This window comes from Sminthopsis crassicaudata, chromosome 5, assembly GCF_048593235.1.
Source record: "Sminthopsis crassicaudata isolate SCR6 chromosome 5, ASM4859323v1, whole genome shotgun sequence".
In the NCBI taxonomy this organism is placed as follows: domain Eukaryota; kingdom Metazoa; phylum Chordata; class Mammalia; order Dasyuromorphia; family Dasyuridae; genus Sminthopsis; species Sminthopsis crassicaudata.
The window spans coordinates 158015570-158027688 of record NC_133621.1 but is presented as its reverse complement, the minus strand read 5'-3'; the positions used below and the strand labels follow the sequence as shown (position 1 = coordinate 158027688).

Sequence of the window (12119 nt, the reverse complement as noted above, 5' to 3'; positions counted from 1 at the left end):
AGACTGTAATTCCTTAACTGTCAAATTTCTATTCAGAAGGGCTTTTTCTTAAATAGGTATTTTTTCAAAAGGTCACCATTCAAAATAAATGCAAAATATGACAAATGTTTTACTTCTAACAAAAACTGATGCATAAGTTTTTGTGTACTAACTAAAGGAATAACAAAAGTTGGGAGTGGGGGAAGCTTGGAAATGAAGTTCATGAAGAAAATATTTAAAAATAAAATAAAGTCTGTAAAACAAACTTCACTTATGTCACATGTGTAGAGAGAGTAAACCAGCCTTCTTCTCTTTGCTTCCCCACCTTTGCCCTCTGATTGAGAGATGTAAATCTTCCACTCCCTGAAGTGATATTTAATGGGGAGCAGGAATAACTGGTGGCACCTGAAGATCTTCTTGCATTCATCCCATTAGCAGGAGAAATAGCACAGCCTTTTGAGCACTCAGTAGCTTCTGCCCCTGGAACAGACGCTTCAATTGTCCTCTTTCCACCTTCAATCCATGCTTTCAAAGGTGAGTGACCAGGGGAACTTGATGGAGGGGAAGAATCCAAACAGACAAGTTTTTGCTGTTCTATTAACTGCAACAATTTCCTACGAGCCTCTATACTCTATCGATTCAATTCTGCTATTCGTTCCTCCATGCTGTTTGGTATTTGTGTTTGCATTGCTGGAAAAGTTGTTGTCATGTCATTTATATTTTCCAGTTTGGCTGGATCCTGAGTTCCATCTCCTTATTCCCCTGAAGGTCCTATAAAATTGTTCAGATGGGCTTTAATAGCAGAATTTTGAAGTGTTAATTCAGCAATTCGTGCCATCAGATCTTTATTCTGCAGGAAAGGCTCATTTGTTCTTAGTTGCTGTCCATCTCCAAGTACTGGAGGTTCTTCTGGAAAAATATGGTTCCCCGAATGCTGAAAATGGGAAGGAGAGCACTGGGCCTGTGACATGCTGGTAAATAAAGGCTGGGTTTTGTTCTCTAAATCTTCATCCATGTGAGAAACTCTCCATCTCTGGGTGAAGAGACGGTTTTCCTCATTTGAGTTTGGAATTTCTACAGGATTAGGCAAGTTCTTCTTTTCCCAATTTTGTTCCTTCTCAGTTATTTCTACACTTGGAAGAATACGTGGGACAGGACGAGTTTGAACTGTTCTCCTCAATACTTCCTGCATTGGAGGGAATTCTGGGTTGCTTTTTTGCCTAGGAGGTGTTAGCATAACAGCTGGCTCAAACATATGGACTGGTAAACTACTGACAAGACTGGAACCATCTGGGGGATTTGGCAACTGAGTCAGCTTAACAGGTAGTTCTTCCTGGGGGAATTCAGTCACTTCCCTTCTGAATATTAATGGAACAGAGATGTTATCATTTATAACTGGAGCTTCTGAGTGCCAATTCTGATTGAGAACAATGCGTCTGATTGCCAATCCCCTTTCTGAGACTGGGCTTTCTTCTCTGTTAGATCCTATTACAGTGATATTTTTAATGGCATGTGCGAGTGAAATTAATTGTTCATCAGTTGTTACCATGTACTGCTGCAAATTTGCTTGTAAAGTAGCATTTTCATCTCTGAGAAGGAGAATATCTGCAGTCAGTGCATCAATCAATTCTTGATGATCACCTAATACCACTTCCAGTTGTTGCCTTGTATCAACCTCCTTACATAGTTGCATCTCACTCTCCTTAAGGTAGCGCATCAGCTGACAGAGGGAGCTCACTAGGGATAAGGTAAAACCAGTCAGACCTTGATTATTTTTCCATCCCTTGACTTCTCACCCTGTCCATCGTTCATATTCTTCCATTTCATGCTCCACTTCATGTATCATGTGTTTCAGGGTATCCAGGCTGGAGCCATCACCACTTGGTAAATCTGAGGTAGTTACATTGTTGAAAGAAATGTTTTTCTTCATCTTGGAAATATCTGGTTTTTTCTTCACTTTGGCTAACTGCTGCTTTTGTTTTCTTGAGTTAGAATTCAGCACTTGCCCCACAACATAATTTCCATCTACATTCTGTGCAGATTCCTCAGGTGTCAGTCTTGACTGGATCCTCTTGACTGTTTGAGTACCATTCAAAGCTCTATTTTCCAATGATGGAGCAGCAATCATTGGAGTGGTTGGTGGATACATTTTTTGTGATGTGGCAATTTTTTGCCATGTATCTATACATAACATAGAAATTAATTCAGAATTCTCTTCATTCAGGCACTGAAGAAGCCTGTCTGTTCTTATATTAGACTGAAAATTCAGAGAGCCATCCAATTCACTGTCACTGTCTTCTGACTGGCTGATTACAACTTCTTCACCTTCTTCTTCATTAAGAGCCTGAGGGTCAATAGCAGATTCATTAAGGATTGACTCATTAAGAGAATCTCTTTTTGACACAATAGGGCCAGGGGAGGAACCAATCTCAGAGTCAGGAGCAACTGTTACATTAGGATATCCTGTGCACCAACGAGAAGCATCACAAACAGATCTTTTGCTACAGCCATCATCTCGTCAGATTTTTCCAATGTATCTTGCATCTGGTAGTGATCGGAGAGGATCTCCTTCATGATAGCCAATCTCCTTTTTCCAAGAAGATCAGGAGTATCCTGTTTCTGCTTTTTCCATTTTCTCTTCAAAGCTTTCTCTTGAAGTTCCCAATGGGCAAGTGCTCTATTCTTTGATTTGTGTAGTTCATGACGACGTACCAGGGCTTCAGGAGTTGCTAGATGTACTGTTAAATCATTCATGGTACTATCCCATTCTTGCTTCAATGGAGTTTTCTTCTTTTTAGCTTTCAGCACTTTTCTTCCATTTCCACGGGGACCAAAGCGGCTCAGTCTCACAAATGACATCTCTATGTTTCCGCGGCCGTTCAGCTCCGTTAAGCAAACCCTGGCACTTCCCCAGAGGCCCGGCCCCGCAGTAGCTTGGTGCTGTCCCTCAGCTCCTGCTGGTCATTGCTTACAGAGCATTAATATTGCATAACCTTCATATACCATAATTTACCAAACCATTCTCCAATTGATGGACATCCATTCAACTTCCAGTTTATAGACACTACGAAAAGACCTTCCACAAACATTTTGGCACATACAGTTCCCTTTCCCTTCCTCAGTATTTCTTTGGGATATAAGCCCAATAGCAGCAATGCTGGATCAAAGGATATGCACACTTTGATAACTTTTTGGGCATAGTTCCAAATTGCTCTCCAGAATGGCTGGATTCTTTCACAACTCCACCAACAATATATTAGTGTCCCAGTTTTCCCACATCCCCTCCAACATTCATCATTTTTTGTTCCTGTCATCTTAGCCAATCTGACAGGTGTGTAGTGGTATCTCAGAGTTGTCTTAATTTGCATTTCTCTGATCAGTAGTGATTTGGAACACTCTTTCATATGAGTGGATACAATTTCAATTTCATCATCTGAGAATTGTCTATTCATATCCTTTGACCAATTGGAGAATGGTTTGGTTTCCTATAAATCAGGGTCAGTTCTCTATATATTTTGGAAATGAGACCTTTGTCAGAACTTTTAACTTGAAAAATATTTTCCCAATTTGTTACTTCCCTTCTAATCTTGTTTGCATTAGTATTGTTTGTATAGAAACATTTTAGTTTGATGTAATCAAAATCTTCTATTTTGTGATCAATAATGATCTCTAGTTCTCCTCTGGTCATAAATTCCTTCGTCCTCCACAGGTCTGAGAGATAGACTATTCTCTGTTCCTCAAATCTATTTATAATCTCATTCTTTATTTCTAAATTATGGACCCATTTTGATCTTATCTTGGTATATGGTGTTAAGTGTGGATCCATACCTAATTTCTGCCATACTAATTTCCAATTTTCCCAACAGTTTTCTTTTTCAAATAATGAATTTTTATCCCTAATGTTGGTATCTTTGGGTTTGTCATAGACTAGATTGATATAGATGTAACCTTTTTTGTCCTTTGTACCTAATCTGTTCCACTGATCGACTGTCTGTTTCTTAAACAATACCAAATGTTTTTGGTGACTGCTGCTATATAATATAACCTAGACCACCTTCATCTGACTTTTTTTTTTTTCATTAGTTCCCTTGCAATTCTCAAGCTTTTATTCTTCCATATGAATTTTGTTGTTCTTTTTTCTAGGTCATTAAAATAGTTCCTTGGGAGTCTGATTGGTATAGCACTAAATAAATAGATTAGTTTGGGGAGTATTGTCATCTTTATTATATTTGCTCAGCCTATCCAAGAGCACTGAATGCCTTTCCAAAGATGTAAATATGACTTTATTTTTGTGGCAAGTGTTTTGTAATTTTTCTCATATAATTCCTGACTTTTCTTTGGTAGATGGATTCCCAAATATTTTATACTCTCAACATTTGTTTGGAATGGAATTTCTCTTTGTTTCTCTTGCTGTTGCATTTTGTTGGTGATATATAAGAATGCTGAGGATTTATGTGCATTTATTTTGTATCCTGCAACTTTGCTAAATTTCTGAATTATTTCCAATAGCTTTTTAGCAGCGTCTTTGGGGTTCTCTAAGTATACCATCATGTCATCTGCAAAGAGTGAAAGTTTGATTTCCTCATTTCCTACTCTAATTCCTTGAATCTCTTTCTCCGTTCTTATTGCCGAGGCTAGCGTTTCTAGTACTATATTGAATAGTAATGGTGATAGTGGGCAACCTTGTTTCACTCCTGATCTTACTGGGAAAGGTTGCATTTTATTTCTATTGCATATTATGCTTACTGTCGGTCGTAAATATATACTACTGATTATTTTAAGGAATAGTCCATTTATTCCTATAGTCTCGAGTATTTTTAGTAGGAATGGATGTTGGATTTTATCAAATGCTTTTTCTGCATCTATTGAGATGATCATATGATTTTTATTAATTTGATTATTAATATGGTCAATTATACTAATAGTTTTCCTAATATTAAACCAGCCCTGCATTCCTGGTATAAATCCCACTTGGTCATAGTGTATTATCCTAGGGATGATTTTCTGAAGTCTTTTTGCTAATATCTTATTTAAGATTTTAGCATCAACATTCATTAAGGAAATTGGTCTATAGATTTCTTTTTCAGTTTTTGATCAACCTGGTTTAGCTATCAGTACCATGTCTGTGTCATAAAAGGAGTTTGGTAGGATTCCTTCATTCACTATTTTTTCAAATAGTTTATATAGCATTGGGGCTAATTGTTCTTTAAATGTTTGGTAGAACCTACATGTAAATCCATCTGCTCCTGGGGATTTTTTCCTGGGGAGTTGCTTAATAGCTTGTTCTATTTCTTTTTCTGAAATGGGACTATTTAAGCAATTTGTCTCCTCCTCTGTTAATCTAGGAAGCCTATATTTTTGGAGAAAGTCATCCATTTCACTTAAGTTATCAAATTTATTGGCATAAAGTTGGGCAAAGTAACTCCTTATTATTTCTCTAATTTCCTTTTAATTGGTGGAAAGATCCCCCTTTTCATTTATAAGACTAACAATTTGATTTTACTTTTCCCTTATTCTCATCAGATTTACCAAAGGTTTATCTATTTTATTGGATTTTTCATAAAATCAACTCTTGGTTTTATTTATTAATTCAATTTTTTTTACTTTCAATGTTATTGATTTCTCCTTTTAATGTTTGTATTTCCAGTTTGATTTTTGGTTGGGGGTTTTTAATTTGGTCTTTTTCTAGCTTTTTAATTTCCAGGCCCAATTCATTAATCTTCTCTTTCTCTATTTTGTTGAAATAAGCCTCTAAAGATATAAAATTTCCCCTTATTACCGCTTTAGCTCCATCCCACAGATTTTGGTATGATGTTTAATCATTGTCATTATCTTGGGTGAAATTATTAATTGTTTACATAATTTGATGTTTCACCCAGTCATTTTTTAAGATGAGAGTATTCAGTTTCCAATTACTTTTTGGTCTATTTACCCCTAACTTCTTACTGAATGTAACTTTTATTGCATTGTGATTTAAGAAGAAAGTATTTATTATTTCTGCCTTCCTACATTTAATCTTTATGTCATAATATATGGTCAATTATTGTATAGGATCCATGAACTGGTGAGAAAAAAGTATATTCCTTTTTATCACCATTTAGTTTTCTACAAAGGTCTATCATACCTAGTTTTTCTAATGTTCTATTTACCTTTTTAGTTTCTTTCTTATTTATTTTGTGGTTTGATTTGTCTAAATATGAGAGTGCAAGATTGAGATCTCCCAGTATTATAGTTTTACTGGCTATTTCTTCTTGCAAGTCTCTTAACTTTTCCTTTAGAAAGTTAGATCCTATACCACTTGGTGCATATATGTTTAGTAGTGATGTGGCTTCATTGTTTATGCTACCTTTTAGAAGGATATAGTTTCCTTCCTTATCTCTTTTAATTAGATCAACTTCTGCTTTTGCTTGATCAGACATAAGGATGGCTACCCCTGCTTTTTTTGCTTTACCTGAAGCATAATAGATTCTGCTTCAACCTTTTACCTTTATTCTGTATGTATCTCCCTGCTTTAAGTGTGTTTCCTGTAAACAACATATTGTAGGGTTCTGACTTTTGATCCAGTCTGCTATCTGTCTCAGTTTGATGGGAGAGTTCATCCCATTCACATTTACAGTTAAAATTACTAATTCAGTATTTCCTGCCATCATTTTATCCCCAGATTATGCTTTTTCCCTTGACCCCCCCTGAACCCCTTCCCCAATATTTAATTTATAGACCCCACTTCTGATGAGTAGCCTTCCCTTTTTTAGTATCCCTCTCCCCTCCTTGTAAGTCCCTTCCCTTATTCCCCTCTTCCTTTTCCCTTTTCCTCTCCCAGCTTTTAATTAGATGAGAGAGAATTCTCTGAAAAACAAATATATCAATTATTTACTCTTTGAGCCCATTCTGATGAGAGTAAGATTCACACAATGTTTCTCCGCCTCTCTAAATTCCCAGAGATATGGTATATTTTCTATGCCTCTTCTTAGGATGTACTTTCCCTCTTTTTTATCACTCCTTCCCCTTTTTCTGTTACTACCCCCTTCCCTTTACTACTCCCCCCCCTTTTTTATATTACTAAAATCAAATTATCCATGTGGACTTTCTATATATCTACAACAGAGATACAGCTCTCAAGAGTTCTGTATACCTTTTCCTGTTTCTCTTCAGTCTTGTGGATGTATATCAAATTTTTTGTTTAAGTCTGGGTTTTTTTCTTAGAAACATATGGAATTCCTTTATTTCATTGAATGACCATCTTCTTCCATGGAAAAAGATGCTAAACTTAGCTGGGTAGTTTATTCTTGGTTGCAATCCTTGATCTTTTGACTTTTGGGATATCAGGTTCCAGGCCCTTCGATCTTTTAATGTGGAGGCAGCCAGATCTTGAGTGACCCTTATTGTGGCCCCTTGATATTTGAATTGCTATTTTCTAGCTGCTTGCAATATGTTTTTTTTTCCTTTGTGTGGTAATTCTGCAGTTTATCCACAATATTCTGTGGTGTTTTTTTTAGGGTCTTTTTCAGTAGGTGTTCAATGTATTCTTTCAACATTATTTTCCCTTCTGTTTCTATTATCTGTGGACAGTTCTCTTTGATGATTTCCTTTAAAATAGAATCTAGGCTCTTTTTTTGGTCATAGTTTTCAGGAAGTCCAATGATCCTCAGATGATCTCTCTTAGATCTATTTTCCAGGTCTATAGATTTTCCCAGTAAGTATTTGACGTCATTCTCCAGCTTTTCATTTTTTTTTTTTTTTTGTTTCACTGATTCTTGGGTTCTCAATGAATCATTCATTTCTATTTGTTCTGTCCTGATTTTTAATGAGTTATTTTCTTCATTCACATTTTTAGTTCTTTTTCTATATGCCTAATTGAGTTTTTAAATGAATTATTTTGCTCTATTGAATTTTTTTCCATTTCCCTAATTTTTTAAAATTGTTTTCTTTTGCAATTCAGAAATCCTACTTTCTTGAGAATTATTTATCTTTTCCAATTCAGAAATCCTGCATTCCTGTGATTTTTTTACCTTTTCTAATTCACAAATATTGTTTCCTTGCATCTCCTGTGAATTCTTTATTTTTTCCAACTCAGATTTCAGAACGTTGTTATTCTCTATCATAGTTTCTCTTTCCTGTCCCCATTTTTCTTCAAACTCTCTTAACTTTTAAATAGTCTCTTCTAGGAGAGAGTTATGTGATGGGGGGCAGCTTTCGTTCCCTTTTAGGCTGTTATCTGCTGACTCTCTGCTATTAACTTCCTCGGGGTTGGATACCCACTCTTTCTCTATGTAAAGGGAATCAATGGTTCATGTTAGCTTTTTACTCATGATTAAAAAAAATCTTTGGGGTCTGTCCTTGGGGTAAAAAAGTTTATTTATTTATTTATTTACCAGGTTCTTCCCAGATTGGATGGATGCAGCAGACCCTGTGCCTGATCTAAGAGATAACTCTGGGAGAGTTCCCCTCCCCCTCCCTGTAAGTGCCTTAGAGGTGATTAGTACAACTGTGCTGTGATGGTTGCCCAGTGAAGGACCCCGCTGTGTGTCCTAGAGTCTTCCCTGATGTTTAAGAATGAATAGTAAAGTGAACACAAAGCACAGCCAATGTGTCCCGTGGGGGCTGGATATCAGCAGCTGATGTGAAAAGCCCCTGTGCTCAAACTGGAAGTGTGTGCCCGGAAACCGCGGTCCCTATTTCAAAGGTTCTGCTTCTCTGGGACTTTGGCAGCTGAGTTCCACAGCCTCCAGCCAAGCCTGGCTCTATGTGAATTAGATGCTGCCTTGGGCTGTATCCCTGCTGTTCACACTCTTAACTACCCCAAGGTGAAACCCTGGGCAGCAGAAAGTGGCTTCACAGCCTTGCTGAGATCTGTTAGGTCACTTCCAGATTGGGGTGGGGTGGTTCTAGGATCTGGCTTTATATTTTAATGTGGCTTGACTTGTCTTCTGAACTGCTGTTTTATAAGCAGAGAAGAACTAACAGCCTGTGCCAGATTCTTCTATCTCAGTGGCTTCTCTGATCGCAGAGTTTTCCCCAGCTCGATTGGCCCAGTGTGCTAGCACCTAACCCTGTCTGTGCTGGCCTTTTTTCTTCATCCCTTGGGAACTGACCTTTTTTATTGATACTCCAGATACTCTTGAGCTGATAAGTCGTGCTTCAAATCCTTGTGGTTTCTAGCAGTCCAGCATTATTTTTGAGGCTGATTTAATTAATTGGTAATGAGGAAAGAAGGGAGCTTACATATTTGCGTGTATCTTCTCCGCCATCTTGGTTCTGCCCCCCATCTAAATTCTCAAAAGAGAAATTAAGAGAGCTGCAAAAAGAAATAGGTAGCAAAACTATAATAGTGGGAGATCTCAACCTTGCACTTTCAGAATTAGATAAATCAAACTAAAAAATTAAATAAGAAAAAGTCAAAGAGTTAAATAGAATACTAGAAAAGTTTGATATGATAGATCTTTGGTGAAAGCTAAATGGAGACAGAAAGGAGTATACTTTCTTCTCAGCAGTTCATGGAACCTATACAAAAATTGATCATATACTAGGGCATAAAAACCTCAAAATCAAACGTGGTAAGCCAGAAATAGTAAAGCAATCCTTTTCAGACCACAATGTAATTAAAATTACATTTAATAAAAAGCCAGGGGAAAATAGACCAAAAAATAATTGGAAACTAAATAATCTTATACTAAAGAATGATTGGGTAAAACAGCAAATCATAGACATAATTAATAACTTCACCCAAGAAAATGACAATAATGAGACATCATACCAAAATGTGTGGGATACAGCTAAAGCAGTAATAAGGGGATGTTTTATATCTCCAGAGGCCTACTTGCATAAAATAGAGAAAGACAGGGTCATCGTTTGGGCTTACCACTAAAATTGCTAGAAAAGGAACAAATTAAAACCCCCCAGACAAACCCAAAACTTGAAATTCTAAAAATAAAAGGTGAGATTAATAAAATTGAAAGTTAAAAAACAAACAAAAAAAAAATCTATTGAATTAATTAATAAAACTAATAGTTGGTTGTATGAAAAAACCAACAAAATAGACAAACCCTTAGTAAACTTGATTAACAAAGGAAAGAGAAAAAACAAATTGTTAGTCTTGAAAATGAAAAGGGATAACTCACCACTAATGAAGAGGAAATTAGAACAATAGTTAGGAACTACTTTGTTCAACTTTACACCAATAAATTCTATAACTTAAATGAAATGGAAGAATACCTTCAAAAATATAATTTGCCCAGATTTACAGAGGAAAAATTAAGTAGTCTAAATAGCCCCATCTCAGAAAAATAAATAGAACAAGCTATTAATCAACTCCCTAAGAAAAAATCCCCAGGACCAGATGGATTTACATGTGAATTCTACCAAATATTTAAAGAACAACTAAGTCCAATGGTATATAAAGTATTTGAAAAAATAGGAATTGAAGGAGGCCTACCAAATTCCTTTTACAACACAGACATCATACTGATACCTAAACCAGGTAGGGTGAAAACCAAGAAAGAAAACTATAGACCAATCTCCTTAATGAATATTGATGCTAAAATCTTAAATAAGATATTAGCAAAAATATTTCAGAAAATCATCCCTAGAATAATACACTATGATCAAATAGGATTTATACTAGGAATGCAAGGCTGTTTTAATATTAGGAAAACTATTAGTATAATTGACCATATTAATAATCAAATTAATAAAAATCATATGATCATCTCAATAGATCCAGAAAAAAATATTTGATAAAATCCAACATCCTTTCCTACTAAAAACGCTTGAGAGTATAGGAATAAATGGACTATTCCTTAAAATAATAATGAGCATACATTTAAAAGCATCAGTAAACATCATATGTAATAGTGATAAACTAGAACTTTTCCCTGTAAGATCAGGAGTGAAACAAGGTTGCCCACTATCACCATTACTAGTCAATATATTACTAGAAACGCTAGCTCCGGCCATAAGAGCCAAGAAAGAGATTCAAGGAATTAGAGTAGGAAATGAGGAAATCAAACTATCCCTCTTTGCAGATGACATGATGGCATACTTAGAGAACCCCAAAGACTCTGCTAAAAAGCTATTAGAAATAATTCAGAATTTTAGCAAAGTTGCAGGATACAAAATAAATCCACAGAAATCCTCAGCATTTTCATACATTACCAACACAATACAACAGCAAGAGATACAAAGAGAAATTCCATTCAAAATAACTATTGATAGTATAAAATATTTGGGAATATATCTACCAAAGGAGAGTCAGGAATTATATGAGCAAAATTATGAAACACTTGCCACAAAAAAGGTCAGATTTATATAATTGGAAAGACATTCAGTGCTCTTGGATAGGCTGAGCAAATATAATTAAGATGACAATCCTCCCTAAACTAATCTATTTATTTAGTGCTATACCAATCAGACTCCTAAGAAACTATTTATGTGAACAGAGAGAATCAGCTGCATCCAGAAAAAGAACACTGAGAAATGAAAGTAAACTGTGAGCATTGCATTTTTGGGGGGGGGGTTGTTTGTTTTGTTTTGTTTTGTTTTTCTTCCCAGATTATTTTTACCTTCTGAATATAATCCTTCCTTTGCAACAACAACAACAACAACAACAACAACAAAATTCAGTTCTGCACATATATATTGTGCCTAAGATATACTATTAGATATTTAATATGTAAGGGAATGTCTGCCATTTAGGGGAGGGGGTGGAGGGAATGAGGGGAAAATTTCAGAACAGAAGGGAGTACAAGGGATAATGTTGTAAAAAAATTACCTATGCATATGTACTGTCAAAGAAAATGCTATAATTATAAAAATTAATAAAAAAAATTTGTACATTAAAAAAAAGAAAATAACAGTTGTAATTAAAACTATTGTAAAATTTTATGAGATGCACTGATTGTAACAGACTTTAAAAAGAGTGTTACATTTAATTTTCTTCAGGAAGAACAAAAAATAATAATAAAAAAAGAAACAAACACAGGAACCAGATTTATTTTGTTTGGTCTTGTGAGTTAGAAATAAGAGTAATGGAATAAAGGAACAGTTAGCTTTGTGATCATTCAGGACTAATATCCTAATTAAAACTCAGTGAAAATTCAATCAGTAGAGTACTTTAGTAGGTATAGTGAGTTCTACATTACTGG

The 12119-nt window shown here is 35.5% G+C and overlaps 1 pseudogene; it reads right to left on the bottom strand.

Moving 5' to 3' along the window:
* Positions 1-228: 228 nt before the first annotated feature.
* LOC141543398 (spindle and centriole-associated protein 1 pseudogene) lies at positions 229-2914 on the bottom strand (annotated as a pseudogene).
* Positions 2915-12119: the final 9205 nt, after the last annotated feature.